The 26,778-nt window shown below is 49.1% G+C and overlaps 1 long non-coding RNA gene across 2 annotated transcripts; it reads right to left on the reverse strand.

Annotated features, from left to right (window-relative positions):
- Window positions 1-244: 244 nt before the first annotated feature.
- Window positions 245-24,886, reverse strand: LOC132374880 (uncharacterized). 2 transcript variants are annotated; one of them, XR_009505790.1, is made up of 8 exons: window positions 24,764-24,886; window positions 22,889-23,038; window positions 16,878-17,019; window positions 9,447-10,040; window positions 8,440-8,670; window positions 4,398-4,792; window positions 1,053-1,143; window positions 245-429 (listed from the first exon to the last, which is right to left on the reverse strand). It is a non-coding gene; the product is annotated as an uncharacterized LOC132374880 (long non-coding RNA). The 2 variants fall into 2 exon arrangements; XR_009505791.1 differs by lacking the exon at window positions 4,398-4,792.
- Between the last annotated feature and the right edge of the window lie 1,892 nt (window positions 24,887-26,778).

Here is a 26,778-nt window from a genome sequence, read left to right on the forward strand (position 1 = left end):
GGTAACTAGCTTTGCTATAAAGATGTCATAAAGATGACTGAACAGGACTGGATGGCTGGGTGATGATGAACCATTTAGGGCCGCTGTAAAACCACTGGGCATCGCAGGGCTCCTTCCATCTCCCAGGGACCTTGGGCAAAGTGCCCATCTGACGCTGCACCTCCCTCCTCTGTGCGCTCCCCGACCCTTGATTCTGCTCCATGACCCCGGCCCTCCCCGCCCTCCCTGCCCTTTCCTACCCACACAAGCCCCAAGCCCGAAAGGGAGTTATCACTTCCCTCCTCCTGGCCGTCCTTGCTCCCTGCTGACGTCTGTGGGCCGGTGTTCCGGATGCCAAGGGCTTTTCCTCTGACCCGGTGAACCTGCCGGGCAATGCCTTTCCAGGCAGCGGGTGGGGAACACTTTTGAGTCACTTCGAGAAAGAGGAGACTGGGGGTGAAAGGACACGGTTTCTAAGCATGTGGCCGGAGGCAGAGCTGGGTCGTGTGTGCACACTCGCGCCATTCACTGAGGCACGAGGGAAACCAAGCCAGGGCTTCACTGGCTGGTTCCCGTGCCAACTCCCCCACTCCCGAGTCCAACAACAGCTGGGAGGAAGGGGCTTCCTCAGACCCCCAGCTGCCCTCCCCCAACTCATCTGGACCCAGCAGACTCCAGGGCGTCCCACTGTGAACTTCACCCCCCTCGTCATCTTTAAAATGTCAGTAAGCCCCTTGATCTGGGCTTGAGCAAAGGTAACATCTTAAAGAAGTGAAGTTATGGATTTACACTTGAAGGGAAAGACACTCCCTGTCCCCGCCCCCCACCCAATCCCCAGCCCTGGTACATAGACCTGACAGACGCAGGGGTAAAGAGAAGGGTGCGACTCCCCCCAGATCTTTCCTTGATCTGTCCTGATCAACAGGAGACCCTAGTGGCCGGGGCTGGGACTCCAGGGCCAGACCCCTCGTGCCTGCATCTCGGCTCTGCCAGTGGCATGTTCCGGGACTCTGGGCAAGTCATTTAACCTCCCAGTGCCTCCAATTATTTTCTGAAAAATATAAGTAACTTACCTGCCGTGTGGGGTTGTCAAGAAGATCCAATGAGTTCAAGCATACAGAGCATTTGGACACGCCTGGCCACTGTAGGCACTCCACAACTTGCCTTAAACGCAGAAAGAAGACGATCGTGTTCTAAGAAAGGTCAAGGCACTCTACCACATTCTTAATGTTACTTCCCTGTATTGACTATTTACACTGAAAATGATGACATAGAAGGAAAGAAAGGGCAACCACGGTTTCTTTTCCCTTCAGTCCTCCCTTACTCGTCAGTAAGATGAAGGCGGAGAATGTTGGTAAAAAGTCTGTATATCAAGAAGGGAAATAAGAACAGGTCGATGCAGCATCTCCACTGTTCTGGTAGCGATGAACCAGAGATGAATATACGAGTTAGGAAATACGAATTGTGTCACTTTGGTGATTCCACATCTGAGTTAAAAGCTTTTCCGTGTGCATTTAAAACTGTCCTTGTATAATCTAGAGATGAAGGGTAAAGATCGTGCTAATAAATAATATTTATTTATCTACTTGGGACAGCACTACATAGCAAATAAAAAATACTATGACAATTCAGAGAGAGACCACCAAAGAAAGGGAAAAGGCCTTATATTTGAGTACCTTTAACGACACTTTTCCTGCTTTTTTGAACAAGGGGCCCCCCATTTTCATTTTGTAAATTATGTAGTGGGCCGTGCCCACAGGCCGACTACTTGGTGCTCTTTCACGAGCCTCTCATTCAGCCTCATTTCTCTTACAGCCGGGAGAGTTTAAAGGCAGGGGTTGGGGAGGCAGAAGAGAGCTGCTGCGGTATTTTCAGCTGGGGTCTGACTTTCCAGGGGCACTTAAATCCCCCGGAGGCTCCTTTAAGGACCCTTGGCAACCTGTGGTCAGTACTGTCACCAGCGGAGAGGATGGCATGGTCTCCCCCCTCCCCAACCATCCAGTGTTTGCCAGATGTCAGATCTGAAAGGCAGTTCCAGCCAGAGGAAAGGAAGATGATACCCGCATCACGAAGGTGGGAGTTGCCAGCCAGGACTCGGGCCCGAGGACCGGCCTGGTGCTTTGCTTTAAATGGCAGGAGCAGAGCAGGGCTGTTATTTCTCTTCCTGGGATCAAAATCAGACAAATCTCCTATTTGGCTTACCAGGCAATAAGTGGATAACGCCAGAGAATGTCAGTGCAAATTACAGCTCCAGACTCCTGTCGGCAGCTTTGTGCTGCTTCTCGTCACTTTAATGCAAAGAGACAGCATGGAGCTGATAACAAGCCAGAGGGTGGGGGATTGGAGAGGGTGGCTCTCTCAGGGACAGGAAAAATGCATGGTGGAGAGACTCAGACAGTAAAAACCCACAGCAGTGATTTCATCGATTGCCTGCTGGAAAGGGGGCATTGAGGGTGTTAGGTGCCTGGACAACGCCTCCTAGGTTTTTACAAACTGAGGTTTTACAAACCTCATCTATTCATTTACCCACCCAGCAACCCACCCATCCATCCACCCATCCTCATCTGTTAATGAGAGCCTGACTGGGCCTCTTGGCACACTGGGATTCTGAGAGACTCATGGGGCCTCCATCTACTGCTTGCAGCCAGTTTCCGGGGGTTGATTCTAAGAAGAAGTTTGAAGAACTGTTGGGAGGAAACACCTCTCTTTGTAGCAAAAAAAAAAAAAAAAAAAGGGTGCTTTAGGGCCTTTTAATTTGTCTAAAACAGCCCAGGGACTGCTCAGAAACTCCAGTTTTACTCAATTAAATTGCATTTTCTAAGCTGGTGGCTGTTACTGTTTCAGAGACCCCCCTCAGCTGAGAGACAAGATCTTCCTTCCAGCCGGCTGCAGAAAGAAGTCTCGCCTTTTAGGGTGCCAGGATTTGAGCGTGTCCATCTGTCTTGAAGCCTGCAAGGGTCAGCTCCCATTAATATGCAGCCACACTGTATCTCCGCCCACATCACACATTTGAGGAACTGATGCAGTCAAAACGAGAAGCCAGGCCTTCCTACAGCTGTGCTGGCAAGCTAGTATCTAAGGAATTAGAAAAGGGGCCAAGAAGGTAACTATATGAGATACCCATCTTGTGTATCTTCGTAAGTTCCTCGATGACTGCCCCTGGATGCCCTTCACCTTGAACGCAGATGAAATCCCTCACCATAGGGCACGGAATCTGGCTTCATGGGCAGTCATCAGGGCCTGGATAATGCAAGGGAGCTCACTCCCCTTGGGGTGAATGTTAACCTAGGTGGTAGAAGGTAGGAGCAGGGCAGATAAATTCCTCCACGTTCCCTTCTCCCGTGAATGACACTGGATCATGATTCCTTCTTGCAGCCTTTCTAGAGAAGCTCCGTACTGAGTAAACCCGGTGCCCCCTCACTGCTCAGGGGAGCTCACGGTGAAACAAGGCCACCACGGTAACATGTTACATGGCATCACGTGACTTCTTGTCTCACTTCCTTGTTTCCATCTCCATCGCCCTGGGTTTGCACCTTCTAACCAAATCATTAGAACCTTAATGCTTGCTCAGGGTCAGCTTTCTGGACCAAGGCAGTAAATAATAATACTTGTTCAACACCTGCTATGTGCCCACAGGTACTGTGAGGACATTCAAAACTGATTATGGAACTTGGGAAAGTCATTCAGGATAGCAGGACCTGTATCCCACGGACACCTAGAAAATCATATGCAGAGTGGGAGTGAAATTGTTGAAACTGAGTAAAAAATGGCTGGTGAAAAAAAGAAGGAAAAGAGTTGGGGGGGAGTTTAGTGAAGACAGGGTGGCATCAGATCTGCAGGGGACAAATGAAGAAAAGGGGGCTTCTGTATTCCTTGAGACTTTTGATCAAGATTCCAGGCCCCCAAATTGCTCTCCAAACTGGGAAAGATGTGTGTTTTGGAGATTTCACTTATGCAATGAGTTAGTGTTTTCTTCACAGCAGAAGTAATGAAAGAGTGAAGGAGGGACAGCTTTCAGTGCCAGTGTACTAGTTGTCTATTGCTGCATAACAAATTACCACAAAACTTAGTGGTCTGAAACAACAGGACACATTGTCAGGGTTTTGATTTTAGCCATTGCTGTGTATGTGCGGTGGCATCTCATTGCGGTTTTGCCTTGCCTTTTCCTCATGGGTGGTGATGTGGAGCACCTTTTCAGATACTTATTCCCATTCGGTTATCTTTTTTGTGAAGTGCCTGCTCGAATCTTCTGCCCATTTTTTCCTGGTGGATGGCTGGTATTTTTATCAATTTATGGCCATGAGTTACATATCCTAGATAAGAGCCTTTTGTCAGATAAATAAATAGCAAATGTTTATCCCCTCAAAAAAAAAAAAAAACAAAACCAAACCCAACAGTAAACAATTAGTATCTCTCACAGCTTCTGTGGGTCAGGAACTCGGGAGCAGCCCGGCTGGGTGCATCGGGCTCCAATCTCTCATGAAGTTAAGGTCAGATGTTGGCTGGGCTGCAGTCAGCTGAAGGTCTGACTGGGGCTGGAGGATCTGGCTCCAAAATGGTTTGTTCGCACGGCTGTTGGCAGGAGGCCTTAGTTCCTCTCCATGAGGACCTCTCCCCAGGGGCTACTTGAGTGTTCTCATGACACGGTGGCTGGCTATCCAAGAGATCAAAGCAGAAGCCACCATGCCCTTTATGACTTTGCTTCAGAAGTCACACACTGTTCTCTGCATCCTATGCTGTTGGTCACACAGGAAGTCCCGATTCAAGGCAGGGAGAGCATATCCAAGGGCATGGGGACTAGGAGCTGAGGACCCTGTAGGGAGGAAGAACATCTTTGGAGACTGGACCATAACAGCATCCTGGGACATCAGAGCTGAGAGAGTTCTTAGAGATCATCTGTTTCAACATCCTCATTCAATAGCTGAGGAAACCAAAGGTCGGCAACATTAAGTAGCTCACTCCAGGTCACTCAGCAAATCATCTGTTCACACTAAACAGTGCTTGCAGGAAGCACATTTTACGAAGCCACGTGAGAATCGCAGCCCGTGGTCAACCTGGGTCACTACACTGATCAAGGCAGTCAGAGGTGATGCTTTAAATAGGAGCTGCTGAATGAATCCAGTGCAAAGCTGACGAGAGCAGTTCATTCATTCATTCATAATATATTTATTGAGTGCTTTCCTGAAGCCTGGCACTGTTCTGGGCACTGGTGAACAGGTAAGCAAAAACATGCTTCTGTTCTCATGGACCTTACAGTGTAGGGAAGACAGACATTGGGTGGTCTCACAAATAATGGAAATATTACAACCATGGCAAGTACTTTGAAGAGGAGGTTGAAGCACTGTGCGAACACAGAATACTGAGTTTGTTTCAGCCAGGGAGGCATCTCCAAGGAAGTGATGATTCAGTTATCACTTGACAGCCTGAAAGTGAGTTCCACTAACAATGAGATGATGATTTTTGTTCACAATTTATTTGTTTTTCAGCTATTGTATTTTCCACCTCCAGATGTTCCATTTGGGTTTTCTTTTATGTCTTCTATTTCTCTCATAATTGAGTTTGTGTTTTCCTTTAACATCCTTGAATATATTTATAAGATTTATCACAGCAATTTTAATATCCTTGCCTACTAGTTCCATCATCTCTGCCAGTTCTGGGCATATTTCTGTTTTATTTTACTCCCAGTTATAAGTCATATTTTCCTGATGTTTTGCACGCCTGGTAATTTTCTATTCGATGCTAGGTAATGGACATTTTACAGTATTAGGTATCAGATTTTGTTTTATTCCTTGAGAGAGTGTTGGACTTTGCTCTGGCACACGGTTACTTGGAAACAGTTTAATCTTTTCAGGGTTTGCTTTTAAACTTTGTTATGCTATGTCCAGAACAACCTTTAGTCTAGGACTGATTTAGCCCTGTGATTAAGGCAATACCCTTCTGGGACACAACCCATGTGTTACAGGGTCTGCACTTCGGCTGATGAAAATACCAACGTTTTCTAGCCCTGTAAGAACTCCAGGAATTGTTCCAGCTGCTCCTTTTATGGGGTTCTTTTTTCTGCCTCAAGGAATTTTTTCACATGCAGGTTATGATCAGATATCAAAGACAAGGTTTCTAACCTGACAGTGTCTGGAGTTTTTCTCTGTGTGTAGAACTCCCTTCACTCTGGCATTCTGCCCTGAAAACGTGAACTTCCTTGGTCTCCCACAACTCTGAACTCTGTCTCCTCAAGTCCGCAATCCCACCATCTGGGTTGTCTCTAGACAGTGAGCTGGTGCCACTGCAAGACCCATCTTGCTTATTTTCCTTCACAATCCTACCTTGACTGTTGTCCAATGTTGAAATTGTTGTGTCATATATTTTTTCTGGTTTTCTAGTTGTTTAAGGAGGGGTATATATCTAGTCCCTGTTACTGCATCATGGCATATGTTTTCTTTGACTTTTTAAACAGCTTTATTGAAGCATAATATATATATATATACATACATATATATATATGTATATATATACATTTAAAGTATAAAACGTACAAGTCTTGACATATGTATTGATGTATACACATGAAACTATCACCACATTCAAGACAATGGACATATCCATCACTCCAAAAGTTTCTTCATGCCCTTTTTGCAATCTGTCCTTCTGGTTCCCTGGACCCTTCCTCCCAGACAACCACTGATCTGCTTTTAGTCATGACAGATTAGTTTGCATGTTCTAAAGTTTTATATAAATTCCTTTTTGTCTGGCTCCTTTCAATCAGCATAATTATTTTGATTCATGCACCTTGTTGTTTGTATCACCAGTTTCTCCCTTTTTCATTGCTGAGTAGTATTCCATTGTATGGATATACCACAATCTGTTTGGTTCTTTTGTTTATACCATATTTACTTATTCATTATTGATGGACATTTTGATTGTTTCAATTTTAGCTATTACAAATAAAGCTCTTATGAACATTTATGTAAAAGTCTTTATATAGACATGTGCCTTCTTTTTTCTTGGATAAGTAATTAGGGATAGAACATATGATAGGTGTATGTATAACTCTTAAAGAAACTGTTTTCTAATGGCATTTGTTTTAAAGCCAGTTTTTGTTTTGTTTTGTTTGTTTTTGGATCCATGTGGTGGTGTGGTAAATCTGAGGTGTTTGGATGTAAATGTTCAATTCCTCTTATGCTGAAGCATTGAGCAACTGTTGTATTGATTAACCTCAGCCCTCACCAGTTTGGAAGGTAGACCTTCACCACAAGGTGGAAAAATAAGAGAAGAGAATATGAGGGGCTCCCAGCCTGGCTGACAGCAGTGCAAAAAGAGACAGAACTCTTGGATTTTTTTGCTTTGAGGCATTTAAATGGAAATTGAAGTGAAATTTGCTCTTTTTGGATAGTTCATCTGTTGCTTGTGATTTTTGAAAATATAAAATGTTGGAGAACTTAGGTCAGAGCTGTTTTTTGAAGTTTTGAGCTATTTCCTTGATGTTTGGGCTTTGAAGCTCCTGTCTGTGAATAAATTCAGCCTTTGTTTCACCTTTCCCTGCTGAACAATGCCAGTGAGTTAGAAGGAGATATCCAGTAGGGATAAGTAGCTTTTCTTTGATCCACATACAAATCGAGCTCCATTTAGCCAACAGAGGAATGAGATTCACAAATGCCCGTGTGGCTCTGAACCACGCGTCATATTTAATAGAATAGGCAGCGGCAGTGCGATCTATCTCCACTGCCTCCTTCCCCCTTCCCCAATGCCCAGCACAGACGGATTCTCTTAAAGGAGCTTCCTTATGGCAGGCAATATTTTTTATACTTCTGCTAATATCTCACACAATTTGAGATGCCTGGCACTTGGCAATATTATGTTAGCGCAGAGACCCTTGAAAGCCACATGATGCCTGGGGAGGTGGGGAGGAATATGGTGGGGAGAGAATGTCCAGTCGCCCTTCAGCCTCCTCTGTCATCCTAACAGTGCAGAAGCAATCAGAGATCAGATATCCAGGGCCCTCATGTGCTGCTGGACCTGCTGACAGCCTCAGAGCAGGTGACAGCTTCTCTGGAGAGGGTGTCACCACTCCCTCAGAAACAGCCTGCCTCTGACTCTGTGGTCGGCTTGGCTCACAATGCAGCTTGAGGACATTCGTGTCCATATTCATAAACGACCTGGGACAGAAATGCTAAATGATCCCCTCATGGCCTTTTCTTAACTGGCCCTTTAAATCTTCAGCTGTGTGATGTGGGCTGCAGCCGGGAAAGGGGCTCTATTGATTATTCTGCTTCCCATTGTTGAGTTTAGGTTTTATTCTTAATAATGATGCTGCTTCCTGTTTTGTTATGTGGGGCTCCACCTCCCACCTTCCCGTCCACAAACATAATCTGGGTAACTTTTTGGCACTGAGCCTTCTGGGCCCTGTGGCCACCCCACCGATGCTGGCTGTGGCTATTCCTGTGCCTCGAGACAGGGGCTACTCACATCAGCCTGGGGCCGAGCCTCCCGACCTGGGCACCCAGCGGACTCTCAATGCTGATTGATACAGATGAAAAGTTAGACACCAGGCACAGCTGACAGTGACGTCACAACTGATGGCAGTTTGGAGAAAGGAAGGCCAACCCCACCAAGCATCCTGGTTCTCTGGCAGGTGACAGGCAGAGGACTGAAGGCATCTCCTTCTTGGCTTCCTCTTCCTTAGGGATACTGGTCATGCTGGGGAAATAAACATGCAATTGATTCTGTTGCCTCCAAACCCGTGGTACTGTGGCTGACTGGCTGCGGTTGTCATGGCAGCGAGCAACATTTTTGTTATCATCTATGGCCTTTTCCTCTCCCCTGGGAAATGTCTGACATGATTCTGGTTCTCCACGCTGGTTCTGTTCCTTGCCTTTTTGGGATGGATGCTTCCTCCTTGCCTCTGATTGGGGAGAATTTCTATTGGTTTGGAGGGACTGGCTGATGTGTGGGAAAGATGCGGGCGGGGTGAGAAAAGAGAATCAGAGGAGGGACAACATTTTTTGTGTGAAGTGGGGAGATCGGAGCAAGGGGACAAAGGGTCACTGGGTGACAGAGGAGGAAGGGAAAAGGGAACAAGAAGGGAGATGGGCACAGAGAGAAGCAGAGAGGGACAGAGGGAGGAGGGGCACACGGCAGGGAGGACACCCTGCCCTCAGGAAGCCCCTCGCTCACACACGCAGACCCGCTCCTACAGCTGTCAGAGCCCCTCCTGTGTCCCCGCCCCCATGGGCTTGTTCAACGTTCTCCACCCTCTACAAGCCCCTAAGCCTCCGGTGGGCGGCACAGCCTTCTCCTCAGTCCCCAGCCCACCGGCTCCACCACGTGCCTCATAACATCAGGCAATTCCATGCCGAATGAATTAATGCATGGATGGACATTCAAATGCTTTTTAAGATTGAAATAATTGAATGAGGCTTTGGGGGACTGATGAATGGGAATCAAAATCCCTAGAGACAGATGGTCAAACTCACCTGCCAGTTCGTGGGTTTGTGCTGAGAAATGCAGCTTCGAAGAAGAGTGGAGATAGATAGATATTATATTGGTTGGTCAGAGGGTGATCCTCTTTGAGAGAAATTCCCCCAATTCTGGGCACCTGCCTGAGGCTGCTCTTCTGATGCGCCGATCATGGTGGAAGTAAAGCAGGTGCCATTGGCCAAGGTGGCAGGTCGGCTTCCCCAGTGTCTTCATCTCCAAGCATCCCCACCCTGAGATGCCTCAGGATCCTGCCCTACAGGATGGGGAACGAGACTTGGAGAAAGTGGTTTCTTATCACAGTTGTAGGGTGGCGTCAGATGATGACTGTGACCGCATTTGGAAAGGTGTAAAGCCATGTCCCTACTATGGTCCCAGGGCACGTCTTGAAGTAGAAATCCTGACTGTTCTGGGCACAGGCCCTTCTTGCAGGCTCCTTGGAGAGGAGTGACGACAAGGACGGGTGAAATGAGAAAGGAGAGGGGAGAATGCCTCTGGGTTTGCCTCCTGGGAATGCTCCATATAAAAGGCTGGACCTTGTGTTCCTTCTGATATGGTCAGAGCTAAGCGTAGCCTCGTGCCTGAGCCCAATCCTAGGAGGAAGAAAAGGTTTACAGTGGAAGATACCAGCTTATGTCCAGTGCTGGCAGTGGCCAATCTACGGGAACAAACAGGGGCAAACAGGGAGACTGACCCATGTTGACCAAACTCACAGGGGAGTGATGGATAAACCCAAATGCCACTTATTTGTGCAGCATTTTTCAAGTTCTTTGGAATCTGAAAATCTGCCCTGGTAAATAAACCTTCTGTATGACTAATCACGTGACATTGTCTAGTAAAGAAAAGAAAAATGGTCCATTAAGCCTTGTTCTCAAGAAAGGCAAGAAATGGGGCAGGAACAAGTTTGTTGTCCTTTCCACTTACTTATTCTTGCTTTTTGACTCAAGCAAGGGAACTTGATTAGAGGGAAAAATAAATTTCCGCTAAATGTCAACCCTAATATTTTCCTTTCGAATGTAACCCAGATTATTAGCTACCTCCTCCTGGTGGAGATCCAGGTAAAGCTGGCTTGAGCAATCAGATTCCTGACCTTTAGAAACCTAGAGCCACCCCCCAAGATTTCTGCACATCCTTAGGGGGCTCACGTGCTCATGGCTTCTTCTGTCTTCCCATGCCCTGCCCTGACTTTTGCTTATATGTGTGTGGTCCTTATTCTGTGCTGTTACATGCCACAACTCTTGTCAAGTATATCAAGATTCTCTCTCACACAAAATATCTGTGAGCTGAGCAGAATTTGCCAACTATTTCAGTAGTGAAAGGACTAGAAGGGGAGAATGAGAACAGATTTCTGTCACAGCAACACAAGTTCAAACTCCAACAAAATCCAACAAAATCCTCAAGCGGCCTCTGGCCACCGCAAACTGACACTTCCCTGCTCTCTCCCGCCTCTCTCCATCTTGCCCTTTCCCCTGCTCCTTCTTCTTTCCTTTATTCTCTCGCAGACTCTCCTAGTGGTTAAAAAAATGCCTCCCACATTTTTTTTTTTTTTTTGGTACGGCAGAGTGGCTTCAACTTCAAGACCTCACATTCTACCCCAAGTATTTATTAAGGTCTTTTTTCCAAACAAAGGTAGTCCCCCCCGCCACAAGAGGCACTCCCATACAGCTAGGATAACAGAGTCGTTGCATCTCCTTTCCTAGACAAATCCTACTGCACTTCTCCATCTCAGTTTCCTCTAAGAAATCCAGGGGTTTAGCTATAATCGGCTCATCCCAAACGCTACTCCTTTTAGGAAAGTCCACAGACCATACTCCTGTTTGTTACTTCCTGGCTGTTTGTGGGAGAAACCAGCTGTGGGATCTTGGACAAAATACTTAAACTCTCTAAGCCTCCTTGGGGAAGGAAATAACAGGTAACATACAAAGCTGTTGGAAAGATCCAAGTAACATGATGTATATGAAAATGCTTTGTCAGCCACAGAACCCAGTGAAATTTATGATTGTTTACTCATGAATGCCAAGCAAGGCATCCACTGGCTGTCCGAGTGTTTATGTATCTTCCTTTCTTGGTGACAGCAGCTTGACTACTGCACTTGTCCAAACACTCTGGGGCCTCTTTCTCATGTACAGCCAGAGGCTATGTAGTTGGTGCACATAAAGAACACCTGATGAGGGACTTCCCTGGTGGTGCAGTGGTTAAGAATCCACCTGCCAATGCAGGGGACACGGGTTCGATCCCTGATCCGGGAAGATCCCACATGCTGGGAGCAACCAAGCCCATGCACCACAACTACTGAGCCTGTACTCTAGAGCCCATGAGCCACAACTACTGAGCTCACACGCCGCAACTACTGAAGCCTGCATGCCTAGGGCCCGTGCTCTGCAACAAGAGAAGCCACCGCAATGAGAAGCCCACACACCACAACAAAGAGTATCCCCCGCTCGCCGCAACTAGAGAGAAAGCCCGTGTGCAGCAACGAAGACCCAATGCAGCCAAAAACTTGCAAAATAAAAAAAAATTAAAATAAAAAAAATTAAAATAAATAAATAAATATATAATAAGTGGGGGGGAGCGGAAAGAGCACCTGATGAGTAGAGAACTAGCCGTCCTGCAAGAGGTGGAGCATCTAAGGCTATGGAAAGTCTCTATTTGAGGGACACAGAAATGCCCGTATGCCTACACACAGTCCTTGCCTCTGAGCCCCTTATCATTTACAGCAAGCACTACTTTAAAAAAAAAAAACAAAACTAATCCTCTACTTCTACTTCATTACACAAACAATATATTTACTGTAGATTATTAGAAGCAGTGGTTGGAGAGAGAGGATGATAGAGAGAGAGAGACTTACCTGCAGCCGCCCACGCAGAGAAAACCACTATAATGTTTTAACGTTGATGAAGCCTCATTTTGTGTGTGTGTGTACTTGGTGTGAATTTCTCCATGACATTTTGGTGCACAGTAGATCATACTTCTTTTATTTTTCTCATAAATTAAAACTATCTCAGTCACCCACCTTTTAGATCCATTCACTCATTCAACAGATATTAATTGAATGCTTATGATGTGCCAGACACTCTTCCAGGTGCGGGGGAAATAGCAGTGAGAGAACAAACATCTCTGCCCTTGTCCAGCTGACATTCTAATTGGGGGAGACAGACAATAAACAAATAAGAAAAATTTGTACGACAGCTGGGGATAAACGCCATGAAAATATCACAGCAGGGAAAGGGCTTTGGGAGTGTTAGGCAGGCTGAAATTTTAAATGGGGTGATCAGGGAAAGTCTGAAAACAATAGCCTGAAGGAGACAAAGAACTGAACCATCTGGAGACAATAGGGAAGTGTGTTCCAGCAGAGGGAACAGCACGTGCAAAAGCCCTGGGGCAGGAGTGTGCCAGGCATATGCTGGGAACAACAGGGAGGTCAGTGTGACTGGAAAGAGAATGTCAGTGTAGATGGGGTGTAGGAGATGAGATAGGGAGATCACGGAGCCTGAACGTGCAGGGCCTTGAGGGCCAGCGAAAGGATCGGGCTGTTCTCTGATTAGTGATGGGACACTACTAGGAGATTCGAGCAGAGCAGTTACACAATCTGACTGAACACTGAGGATAAACTACAGGCGGGCAAAGGTAGGAGCAAGGGGCCTGTGATGAGGCTATTGCAATAATCCAAGAGAGAGATGCTAGTTATTTGGACCAGCAGGATAAGGGAGGTGGTGAGGTGAGATGGCGTCTTGATGTATTTGAAGATGGAACTGAAATGTGAGACGGGGGAGTTGCTTTCACTCCCTTTCTTACAGTATAGTATTGCTTGTTTTGAAAAAGGGGCCCAGAACGTTGAGGTGTTTGAGGGGGGCCAGCGAATAGCACCCCCTTTCTTACTTCCTCACTTGAGTCCTGATCCAAGTGAGAAATAAACAAAGGTATAGTAAGGCAGATGGAGACCAGAAGATCACTGATACAGAGAAAACTGATGTTGGAGAGGTGTGTACCAGCTACATGTCCTTCCAAATACTGAATCCCAGAATAAGGCATCTCACTCACCCCATCATAACCAAGAGGCCTGTCCTGTGAGATTTACCACATGGGAGAGCAGACCCAAGAGGGTTTGGGCGATTCCCACCCAGCTTCTGCTTCCAAACTCACAATCTGATTAAGCCCCTCCCTCCAGGGAGGGTGACAAGGATTGGGTAGCTGGAGGGATGGAGAGAGTCCAGGGGTGTCATACCTGGGGCGTTGCCTCCACTTGGATGGAAGTGTCTTGGGGAAATAAGCTATCCCCACCCCCAGCCCCCCACCAACACACACCTTCTGAAAGACAAAAGGCCCCTTTAGACCCCTTGGAAGTGGGGATTCCCTCTTCCAGTGGTGAACAAGGGGGCCCTGCACAGTTCTTGTCAGGACGATGAAACACCAGACACCATGGCACGTGTAGACACTGCTGTGCAGAGAGAGGTGTATGCGGGCACACACACACACACACACACACACACACACACACACAACAGGATCATGCCATATGATCACAGCATATTTTACAACTGCTCCTTTCACTTGATAATATATCTGGACTCTACTTTCAGTAAATATACTTTTACAAAATCATTTTAATGGCCAAATATCACTCCATTGTGTGGTATACCCATCTTTTGGTAACCAACCTCCTATTGTTGGTCATCTGGCTTGTTTCCAATCCTTGGCTACTATTAAAAACAAATAACTAGGGGGCTTCCCTGGTGGCGCAGTGGTTGAGAGTCTGCCTGCCAGTGCAGGGGACGCGGGTTCGGGCCCTGGTCTGGGAGGATCCCACATGCCGCGGAGCGGATGGGCCCGTGGGCCACAGTTGCTGAGCCTGCGCGTCTGGAGCCTGTGCTCTGCAGCAGGAGAGGCCGCGATGGTGAGAGGCCCGCGCACCGCGATGAAGAGTGGTCCCCACTTGCCACAGCTGGAGAGGGCCCTCGCACAGAGGCGAAGACCCAACACAGCCATAAATAAATAAATAAAAGAACGTGAATTTCTAAAAAAAAAAAACAAACAAAAAAACAAATAACTAATTAAAATAAAAATTGTCTGAACCTTCTTGTAGCTAAATTGGTTCACGTCCTTGATTCCTAAAGCTAAATTCCTGAAATTGGAATCGCTGGGTTAAAAGGCAGGCATGTTTTTAACACTGTGGTTACAGTTTGCAAAATTCTGCAAGTCCAATATGCAAAGGACAGAAAGAATAGACAAAAGAGCCAGTTTACCTTGTAGGCTGTGGGCTCCCACACTGGACCTCCTGTGTCCCCCACAGGCCCTTGCACCGTGCAGGGCACCCTAGAACTTCAGCTCATTGTGTGTGGGCTGAAGAGAACCAATGGGAAGGGATAGTAGGTCTGGGCCTTCTGTACGTGACGAAGGCGAGTGCATTTTCAAGGGTGAGCAGGGGCCTCTCCTGGTTGGTAGAGCTGACGTGGTGGGTCCCAGGCCAGCCGCCCATGCTCTCCCTCTGTGCCCGAGCTGATCTAAAATCAGAAAAGCAACATCTTCTGGCTTCGTTTGTCATGAGATTCTCCCAGATGACCCGCTCCCAGAACAGCTATCTGTGGGCTCAAGGATACACATGGCATTTGCTTTGTCCCCAATTCTGTGCCTGGAACCTGGACCCTTGTGTGCCATTTTCACACTCAACAATTCCTGGAATGCTTGTGCCTCTTTGAATGGCATCTCTGAACAGTTGTTTAGTTCACGGGCTAATATTTTCCATGCAGCACCTCCAAAGAAAATCTGAATGCACACAGGCCCACGGAAAGAGCTGACTGCAGATACTCCCAGTTGCAGGAAGTTTTGCTGGTGGCTGAGGCTAAAAGCTGCAGAAGGATTTTCAGTTTCTCAGGGATAGAACTGAGGGAGGGTCTCACTGTGCCCAGGGAAGGCGGCTCCCCAGAAAAGGGTGGTGGGCTCCACAAAAGAAAGCCTCCCAGAGCACGGTGGAGAGCTTAGGGTAAAAATAGGGCTCTGTTCAAAGCCCAGGGCCGCCACCCTCACTGTAGGAGTGCGGGCAGGTTACCTGACCTCCCTGTGCCTCAGTGTCCTTAGCTGGAAATGAAGGGAGCAAAGTTTAGCGCCCAGGGTTGTGTAAGGATCTAATTGAGGAATGTGCATATAAATTATAGGTTAAGTGCCCCCAAAGCGGTAGATGGTACTCCAGCATCAATACCACCAAGTGGAGACAACAGGATCCCAAAGAAATGGATTAAAAAAACCACTGGACAGGGGAGGGGGTGGGGCAGATTACGGGTATGGGATTAACAGATACAAACTACTAGGTATAAATGATAAGCATCAAGGATATATTGATGGGAATTATAGCCATTATCTTGTCATAACTTTTAATGGAGTATAATCTGTAAAACTACTGAGTCACTATATACCTGAAACCAATACAACATTGTAAATCAACTATACTTCAATAAAAAAGGACCATTGGACATCTCTAACATCATTATGTCCCAAGGGTGTAGCACATAGTCAGCACTCGGTAAATATTTGAGGAATGTGATGAATGAATATGTGCTAGACCACGTCAGCCATGTAGGCAGCAACAACGGTGAGAAGCTGGTCCCTGGAGAAGCTAAGAACACTTCCATGACGATAACAATACTATTAGTAAAAGTAGCAGAGGGGGCTTCCCTGGTGACGCAGTGGTTAAGAATCCACCTGCCAATGCAGGGGACACGGGTTCAAGCCCTGGTCCGGGAAGATCCCACATGCCGCGGAGCAACTAAGCCCGTGTGCCACAACTACTGAGCCCGCGTTCTAGAGCCCGCGAGCCACAACTACTGAGCACACGTGCCACAACTACTGAAGCCCACGCGCCTAGAGCCCGTGCTCCGCAACAAGAGAAGCCACCGCAGTGAGAAGCCCGCGCACCGCAACGAAGAGTAGCCCCCGCTCACCGCAACTAGAGGAAGCCCGTGCGCAGCAACGAAGACCCAATGCAGCCAAAAATAAATAAATAAAATAAATAAATTTATTTAAAAAAAAAAGTAGCAGAGGATTATATAACACTCGGGTGCCTGACACTACACCTTAGATCACCCTTGCAAGGCGGTGCTTCACCTCCATTTACAGAGGAGGAGACTGAGACACAGGTCACATAACTTGCCCTGTGCAGTGCAGGTGGGGGCAGAGCAGCATGCATGTCTGGATCCTGGGGCAGGGGGACAGCAGGCTGGGGACTCTCCTGGCTTGGCGAAGGTGGCTGGGGGCGAGGAGGGTGAACTCAGCTCAGGGTGGAAGGCGAGGAGGACCAGGGCTCAGAGACATGGCACCTGCCCTCCCAGGAAGGGCAGGATAGGCTGTGACCACAGAGACAGGTGATGGAATAGAAAGAAACCAGGAGGAGCTTGTTTCATCTCCGAGCTGTAAAACGAGAGGACATGTTTACTCACAGTGGGCCGGGGCCAGCTCCCAGGGTTTCACGTGTGTTAACTCCCTCGGTCCTCCCAGCCTGGTGGGTTGTGAGCTTCCAGGTTTGCTCGGCGGGCTGCGGTTTGTCTGCATCACTTCTGTCATCCAGGTGATCAATTTTAGCTAGAGCAACAACACAGAGCTATTCAAAAGAGCTCTATTATCGACATTCCTATTGCAAACAAATGGCATGCCTGTTACAAATCTCCAGCCCTTTTTCTTTTTCCTGTATCTCTCTTTCTGTCCTCTTTACCCCTTTTCTTTCTTCCCAAAGCCTTAGAATATAACTTTGCTCGCATGAAGTTTCTTAGGGGCATTTTTATCACCTCTACCTGAGGACAAACAGGAAAAATACCAGGACCAACAAAGTCCTCCCAACATGGCCAAAGATGCTTGGATGGGGGACCCGCAGGGAGGGTGGGGTTGCTGAGCCCCACATTGGGGGAGTGAAGCCACTTGCTCCCCAATTTGCTTAGACTACGGCCGTGAGGCGCCAGTCCGAGCCTTGGCCAGCTCCTGGGGTGTGGCCAGACTTGTCAGCTGGGATATCTGCCAACCATCCTCGGGGATGGCCAGTGAAGGGGGACCCAAGGGAGCCTCGCCCATCGTTCGTGGCTGACCCATGAAGTGGGAAGATCATCAGGGCTGAGCCAATCGCATGGACTCCCTCTAGCATACGCCCCAGGCACCCAGGAGAGAGACACTGGCCAACTGGGAGCAGCAGGATGGGCAGGGCCCCAGAGCTGCCAGGGTTTGAGGCTCCCTGGAGAATTGGCCTGTTCTACAGTCATGACCTTTGACAGGGACTGACTCTGCATCTGGGTCTTCAACCTTCCTTACTTCACAGGGAGGACTCGCCACACTTAGGCACCACGGTGTCCCTTCCCAGAGCATTCTGGGCTGAAGACCCTGCCTCCCTCCCTCCCCTGCTCTGTCCCTGGTCCTGGCTGAAGCAGATGGGGAGGGGTCCACAAGGGAACGACTTGGGTGGCTGAATCTCATCCCCTCTGTCTCTGCGTGAGTGTCCAAAGGACTTTTCTGAGCCATAAAGGGACCACTTGTGGCTCATCATTCCCAGAGAACAGTTCTTCCTTCATCTCAATACTCTGCTCAGAAACCTGGGGCACCTGGAGCCTTTCAGCAGCAAAAAATAAGCTACTGTGTGTGAGGTCCGGCTGTGCTGCCCTCCCCCCGTCAGGAAGCTGGTAGCTTGCCGTTTCCTGAGCTACGTGGCCTCTCCCGGCCTCAGTGTCCACCTCTGGTGCTGGGGCTCCTTGGGTTCTGTCCCAGATGTCTAGCTTACAGCCGGGCTCCTCAGACTGGTCCCCACGCCAGGAGGAGCGGCAGCAGCAGCACCTTGGAGCCTGTTGGAAATGCAGATTCCCAGGTCTTGTCCCACATCTGCTAAGTCAGAATCTGCACTTGAATGAGACCTTGGTTGATCAGTATGCAATGAAAGTTTCAGGAGCCTGGACCTACACCTGACCATTTTCAATTCTGGCTTCACGTTAGGATCGCCTGGGGAGACTGTCCAGTGTACCAGTGCCAAACCCGGGGTGGTGGAGGGCAGAGCCTGGGAATCTGTAGTTTTCCAAAGCTGCCCCGTGATTCTGATACGCGGCCACCGGTCCAGATGAAGGGGCAGTGAAGGGATCTATTTGCAGCTTCCTTAAACACCCCCTCCTGCCTCCCCCTGGGGCAACAGAACCAGAACTTCCTTCCCATCCCTTTGTACTGCTCACTCTTGCCTTCCTTTACTCCTCTGATCTCTCGAGTTGTTTTTCTTTCTGTTCTGGGCAGACCTAGGAGAGTCTCCTGGGATTTGGGGCTTGCTCTGCCCATCAGCATCGGCCAGACTCTGGCCACCCTCCTCGGAGGCTCCACCTTGGTCTGACCTAAGTGCTCCCAGCTGTGGAACATCTTGAGAAGCCTGACTCGCGCCCAGCAAAAAGCAAATCTGCCCAGACTTCAGCCTGGGGGCGTGACCAGTGACCAGTAATGCCGCCACCCACACAGCCCCCCACTGACCTCGCCCTCAGGCTGACTCTTCCTGGTCTCCATCTGGGACAAAGGGGTGGCAGTGAGGTCCTTCCAGGGCCTGACCCACCCTCCAAAGAGCCCCTTGAGGCTTTCCAACCGTTCGGGGAAATAAGGTCACACAGAAACAAAAAGCAAGCTTGCTGAGGACCAAGAAAAGGCTCTTTCCTAACTTCTTTCTCTATCTGAAAACAATGCGGGAGCTGGACAAGCCAATCCCAGAGCCTTTCATTGTTCGAATCAAGGTCAAAACTAGCACGTGAGCCAGAGGCAAGTATGGGAGCCCTGAGGGGATGCGTGACGGGGCCCAGCCTTGGGTCGCAAAGACGAGGGCCCAGGATGGAGGCCTGGGGAGGATGAACCCGAGCCCTGTGGCCTGTCTGTATGTGTCATGGCCTCATCACATCAACCAACATTTGCAGGTTCCCCCTGGGTCTGATCAAATCAGACCTATCTCTGCACTGGGTGCCTCCTCTGCCCCAGCCCAAGTCTCCCCACCATCTGGGAAACTCTTCCACAGCTTGTGTTTCTCTCCTGAGCTTTTCCATCCCTGAGCCCGCAGAGGCAGGATAAAGGCAGCCATTTCTTCAGCTGCTAAATAGGTCTGTTCTGTTGTTTTGCAAGTAGACAGCGAGTTAAGAGACGTCCTTTGCTGTAGCTTCTAGCTGCCTTGCACTCGCTGCCAGTTGGCTCCAGAAGGAGGGCTTTGAAATCCCCGTTTCCCTAAATTCTTTCTGTTGTCTCCTCTTCCTTTTCTGTCTCCTTCTTTCCTTCCACTCCAATCCCTTTCCTCCTGGAATCCCAGCTCTGCCTGTTTCCTTATGCCACTGGATCGAAATGTTGGACTCTAGCCGTGGTGAGGAGCCCAGGCTTGGCGGGTGCAGGTCACACGTCATCTGTGATCCAAGCAGCATCACTGTTATCCTGAGGGCGGCGGTCACCCAGAGACTCTGGACCAGGCGGACCAGGCTTAAATCTTCCTCAGCTGCTCGACTTGGAGCACCTTGTTTAACTTTAATGGGCTTCAGCTGCCTGGTCTGTAAAATGCACACTGATCATCAGCTCCTAGGGTTGGTGTGGAGATTGCACGAGATCACAGCCGTGAGGACCGGCCGGGCTAGGTGCTCCGTCACCCACGTGCTGTCCCCACATGCCTGCCTCCCCTGTCACTGTGCCTGGGACCTGTTCCCCCAGGAGGCGATTCAAAGATCAGGCAGAAAATAGAGAAGTGTTTCTGCTGGAATGTGTCCCTTCACGACTGGGCCCGAGGATCCCAACTCCTCTTCTAGTTTTGTTCTCCCTTTTCCGTTTCCTCGGTGTACCTTCTCTGGCCACACTCCCCACTGGGCCACCAACTGTTTGTGAACGACAGAAAAGGCCCGCCCACGGGGGCTCGGGGAGCACGAGTAAAGTGTGACCAGGTTCTCTTACTGCCAGGGCTGTGCTTGCATCAGGCAACCTAAGTAGGTGTCAGGGATATAAATTCAGGCCTGGCGGGGGCTTCTGGGAGGAGGCGTGGCCTGATTCACATAACAGTGCTTGGAACCAGGCCCAGGTGTGTTCAAGCCCTGGCCGCTAAACTCCATGACCTTGGGCAGAGTTATTTGTCCTCTCTGAGTCCCCATCTGTCAACTCTGCCAATAACCTCTTTCCTAAGGGATCACTGAAGGCATTGAAGGAGGTCCCCTAAGACCTCTGACATAAAGCACGGTGCGATAAATCCCGCCCCCCCAACACGATCTCCACAGTCTCACCAGGACACGTAATACAGCACACTTGCAAAGCGCCCTGTGCCCCTTGCATACTTTCTCACATTGTATTCCCATCATGACCCTAGGAGGTAGGTTATGTTAGTGTCACACTCACCTTCCAGATAAGAAAACAGAAGTACAGGGAAGTTAAGTAACCTGCTCAAGGTCAGCCAGCATGGCAGAGCTGGGAGTGACTGTCACAGTGATTGGTGGGCATCTGCAGCTTGATTTGCATGGTAAGTTTTCCCATGGAACTTTGGACATCCCACACCCCAAAGTGGACATGGCTCCAGAACCTTCCATGACCCCCTTGCAGAGGGAGCCCACAGGGAACAGAGAAGAGTCAAATGAGGCTGACTATCCAGGGACTTTGCAGGTGCTGCCAGGTTTGTGGCCATCAGCTTCTGCTGGGTCTGCCTTCCTCCTCCTCGTCTCCTGGGCCAAACTTTATCAGGACGTCCCCTCTTCTCTGGAGGTCCTTCCAGCAAATCCATTAAATGCAGGGACCAGCTGAGCAGGAACAGCCTGGATCTCAGAGATCTGCAGACTTCTAGCTACAAAGCATGACGCATATTTACTTTGTCACCTGAAATTATTATTATTTTTATTTCAAAGGCTTAATTTAGGAAGATCCGGATGTTCACTGGGTCTCCAATTGCTGAAGGAACATGTATTTTAAAGGCCAACTGTCGAAGTACATGCATTCTGCCCTTGCCATTCTGTGGAGGCTGCCTCTGGCCTTGACGTTAAATCAGTTACACTTCTGTGCTGACAGCCTATGTGGACACGGCCAGGATTTCCCGTTGCCTCCACCTCACCGTTTCCTCTCCGCCCCTGAGCTGGTCCCCTTCATTCCTCCCTTCCTCCCTCCCCACAACTTGCTCAGATCTGTGGGTAAGTGTGCAGGAATGTTCTGCAAAGTGGGGACATTTAGGCTCCAGGCAGACAGGGATTCATATGCCAGCTCAACCATTTCTGGGCTCTACACACACGGGCAGTTTACCCGAGTGTCAGATGTCCACGTGGAAACTGTGAGATCACGTGAAGACGGTTTCGTCCGCAGCCTGGCACAAGGTAAAGGAGTAGTAAATGGAATAAGGGGATAAGCCTTTTGCCCAAAGCTAAGTGTAGTGTGAGGCACGGTGCGTCCTTAGCACTTGTGAAGGGCCTGCTTCCCCCTTGTCTCTCGCCACAGCCTTGGCCTCAGCCGTGGATTCCTCCTGCCCTCAGATCTCCCTCCGATATGGACAGGCCCCACCACTCCACAGATGCTTCTGTGACTCCCTCCTACCCAAGTAAAACCAACCCCTGCCGGTCTCTGCACAGGGTGCAGCCGGACTGATGAACTAACCTTAGCTGACACTTTAACAGAGTGAGATGACATCTGATCAAGGCCCAGCGACAACGCTTCAGGGACGCACAGGCTACCACTCGCCCAGTATTTCCCAAACATCTGGACCAGGTGCTCGCTTCTGCCAGAGCTGCCAAGAGCTACGCCCAACTCCCCAAAGGGGGACAGATGGTAACCATTTGGGCAGTCTCGGCCCATGGCGGAAGGAAGGTCTTTGTCTTTGAACTTGAGGTCACACCGCTTAGGTAGCTGCTAGGCCAATCTGCGTGTCCATTATGCCTGCCTTCCCACAGCAAGCCGGGAGCCACGTGAAGGGACAGAAGGGCATCCGCTACAGCTGGTGCCCAGCTGAGGGTGAGGAGAGATGCTGCGCCAGGGTCCAGAGATCAGGGCTTAGATCTCACTCTGCTCATGACTCACGCACGACACAGGCAGGTCATTACCCGCTGTTGTGGCTAAAAGGCTGTAACAGCACCGGCCCCTCCCTGCCTCGTAACGGTGACTCGGAGGATTAAGGAGGAAACGAGCGAGCGCTAAGCTTGGTGAATGCAGCTTTGTTCCCCAGCTGGTCCCTCTGATTATTCCACAAAACTGATGGGAAATAGCAAAGGTCAACGTTCTCTTTATGGGAGGTTGAGGTCCTCACTGGGTGTGGTTCTGAGCTCTATGTCTGTGTCACGCTCATCTGGGGTGAGGCCCCGGGGTCAGACTTAGAAAAGGGGGGGTAGAGGGAACATCGTCCAAGCTCTGGCCACATGCCGGGGGCATTTCACATGGCAAGTCAGCTAAAGGAATGGATCTTGCTGGGCCTTTTGGAAACTTCCAGTAGCAAAAACCACAGACTGAACAGTACCTGTCAAGGTTGAAGTGAGCAGGATGAAAGCTGTCTCTCCACGATGCTGGCTTTCAGCGCTGGCTCCCCTTGTTCTCCACTTATGTGATTTGGTTTTGTGGTCTCTCTTGGTGGAAAGCCTCTAGGACACTAGTGGCTGAAGCCAGAGCCCTAGAAGGACAGGAGGAGGGAGAGAGGCAGGTGGGGTAGCTGTGGCCCAGCTGCCTGGAGCCAGTTAGGAGAGGCCACTTCCCTCCGTGCTGTGGCTTTTCCCGCTCAAGATTTGGAGGTGCCTTGGTGAAAGGTCTAGATGGGATTAAACCAATTCTGCCAGCCAAAGAATATTGCTCGCCATCCAGCTGTACCAGGATTGAGTCATCCGCCACTGCCATCACTGATCTTCAACACACCCTGAAAGGAGTTCAGGGTGGAGATCAGGAATGAGGTGCTCTGGGCTCTGGGAAAACTGGCAGAACAGCCTTCGGTTAGATATTTCCAGGAGAAAATTTTATGAACACAAGTTCTCGCGTCTTCCCATACTTGGAAAAGCACGAAAATCATTAAGTAAGATGTCTATTCCCCGTGGCTAGCAGTAACCTTCTAGCGAGACGTGTGCTTGGTTGCAGGTACCCTTCTCCAAAATCACATATATGCTGACCACCCCTTCCCCGCTTCTGAACAGTTTCTCAGAGCCATCCGAGAGGCTGTGTCCTGGGCTATAGTCCCCGGTAAATCCCCAAATAAAACTGAAAGTCACAGCTCTCACGTGGTGTGTTTTTATTTCAGTCTACAATTCCCCCAGATAATCCAATGGGGGGTAGAGAAGATTCTTTCCAGTTTAATCTTGTGTGATAGATCAGGGGTCCCCAAACCCCAGGCCGCGGACCAGTACCGGGCCGTTGCCTGTTAGGAACCGGGCCACACAGGAGGTGAGAGGCAGGCGAGCCAGCGAAGCTTCATCTGCTGCCCCCGGTTGCTCGCACTACCCCCTGAACCATCCTCCCCTGCCCTCCCACCCCGTCTGTGGAAAAACTGTCTTCCAAGAAACCGGTCCCTGGTGCCAAAAAGGTTGGGGACCGCTGTGACAGATAATAATTCACATGGTTCAAAATCAAAATAATATAAATTAGATACAATGGGAAATCCCGCTCCACCTCTGCCCCAGTTCACTGATTCCTCCCACTATACCCGCTACTGTTATTAGTTTCTCATGTACCTTTCCCATATTCCTTTCTGTAAATTCAAACGTGTATTTTCCCTCTGCCTTCTCCCTTAAGTGCACAAAAGTTTTAGCGTATGGTACATCCTGGTATCGGTCAGGGTCTCTGTAGGAAGCCAATGGCAGAGTCGAGCTGGATTAGTGAGGAAGAGTTAGTGAAAGGCTGTTGACAAAGGTGTGGTCGGCTGAGGGGGTAAGGAATAGGAATGTGCAATTCGCCAGGGCTGGGGACCATGGGGAGCCTGCAGGGATGAGGCATAGGAGATGCTGGAAGCCAGAGATTGAGAGACAGAGAGAGACAGCACTTTGTGGAGAGGCCTCAAGGTAGAGGGACAACGTACTGCAATGCAGGAAAGGAGCCAGGGACTAAACACCTGCCCTCACGCGCCACCCATGCCCTGGAGCTTCAGCAGGGCCCCCATCGGCCAATCCGCCTCAGGAGTCTGGGGCAAAGAGGTCTGTGTGTGTAGACTTTACAAGTCAGCCTCCCGAGACCCAGAGCAGGCTGAGAGGGGTGTGGGTGTCTCTCAGGGGGGCCCCTGCAGAACATGCAGGACACCCTGCCCCACCCCCACCCCGGGACCTTGCTCCCTGCATCACCTGACAGCTGATCCCGGAGAGCTTTCCATGTTATTTGCTGAGGTGGCTACTAGCATTGCTTGGTTCCACTTCCTCACCTTCCCCGCCAGCACTGCCACCAAACTTCTCAGCCGCTGCTGCCCAGCACCCCAGAGGGTATTACAAGGCCCTGTGTGACGCGGCGAAGGGTCCTAGTGTCGGCCAGCCGGCTGGGGTGATCCTTCCCTTCAAAACCAAATGAAAATCTTCAGCCGCCTTGCACCTCCCTGCCAGCAGCAGCTCAGGGCTCTTGGGGATCCTTCCAAGGACTCTGGGTATCTGTCACGTCGTCCTTGCCTGACCCCTCGTCCGGCACCCTTGCTCCTCACCTTCCCTCCTCCCCTTGGGCTCTTGGGCCATTGCCTGGCACATCACCATCCTCACCCAGCCCTGCTGTCCTAGCAGGGACACAGTGTCCCCAGCCCCACACAGTCCGTCCTTGGGGTGCAGGGACGGCAGAGGAGTATCATGGCATAGATCAGGAACCCATTTAAAATTTATCAGCTGACCTCACTGCTGGCAAAACTCACTGCTGGCCCTGCCCCAGGGGCTCGGGGAGGCCTTCCTCAGCCACCTGTTCCCTGGTCTCCGGCTACTGTCGTGTTCCTGGGCCTCCCTCCCATCCTCTCTTCGCTTTCTCTGTCCCCTGAAACCCAGCCCCGGGCCACACTTGCCTGTCCTCGTCCTAGTCTGTTACTTCCTCTTCTCCTTTCTCACACGAAGCAGTTGAGCTCCCGTTTGCCTCAAAGTCTCCTCCAGGCCTGGGTCCAATTACTCGCTCTCTCAAACCAAAGGGTTGTTTTCTCTCCAGCTGATTCCCACTGACTCAGTGCCATCCAATAGAAAGAGAATATGAACCCTAGATAAAATGTGAAATTTTCCAGTGGCTGCATTTAAGAAAAATTAAAAGAAACAGGTGAGATTAATTTTAATATGCTCTACTTAACCCAATATATCCAAAATATTATCAGTTCAACATTTACTCAGCATAAAATTATGTTATTTTAATTCTGGTAAATAACAAGCTATTTTAAATCCGGTGTCTATTTGGCACTTACGGCACATCTCAATTCAGACCAACCACCTTTCGCACGCTCGGTAACCACACATGGCTGGTGGTGACCATGTTGGGCAGACTAGCCCCAGAATACGGAAACACCGGCGACCACCTTTTAAAAAATAACCAGATTCCACCACTTAGTGGATACGATGGATTCCTAGAAATATAAGCGCTGAATTACATCTGAGATTTTCATAGCTGGTGCCAAGATGCCCTCTGGAAGCTGTCACAAATGACGTTCGTGAAATTGCTGACTTATCATGTCATCACCAACACTGGATATTAGGGTGGATGGATGTAAAGTATAATTTGCATTTCCCTGGTAATGTGTAAGACTGAGCTCTTTTCATCTATTTACTAGTCATAGTCATATTCTCTTCTGTGAATTAATTATCTGTGCCCTTTACCCATTTTTCTATTAGATTTATTGCCTTTTTTTTGAAACTTGAGTTTAAGAGACTTGCTTTGTTCTCAGTGGGTCCTCTCCTATCTGAAGTGTTTCTTTGGCACTAGGATATTTTTTTCTAATATATCTTTTTATTTCCTCCTCTCCATTCACTGTGTTCTCTCCTCTGGAGCTTCCGTAAGAAAGGTATCTGTGCTTGATTTTACACCTCATATCACGTAACTTAAAAAACAATGGCGGGAATAAAGACACAGACCTACTAGAGAATGGACTTGAGGATATGGGGAGGGGGAGGGGTGAGATGTGACAGGGTGAGAGAGTGGCATGGACATATATGCACTACCAAATGTAAAATAGATAGCTAGTGGGAAGCAGCCGCATAGCACAGGAAGATCAGCTCGGTGCTTTGTGACCACCTAGAGGGGTGGGATAGGGAGGGTGGGAGGGAGGGAGATGCAAGAGGGAAGAGATATGGGAACATATGTATATGTATAACTGATTCACTTTGTTATAAAGCAGAAACTAACACACCATTGTAAAGCAATTACACTCCAATAAAGATGTTTAAAAAAATAAAAAATAAAAAAAAATAAAGGTAATCAGAAAAA

Source organism: Balaenoptera ricei, chromosome 11, assembly GCF_028023285.1.
Source record: "Balaenoptera ricei isolate mBalRic1 chromosome 11, mBalRic1.hap2, whole genome shotgun sequence".
NCBI lineage: Eukaryota > Metazoa > Chordata > Mammalia > Artiodactyla > Balaenopteridae > Balaenoptera > Balaenoptera ricei.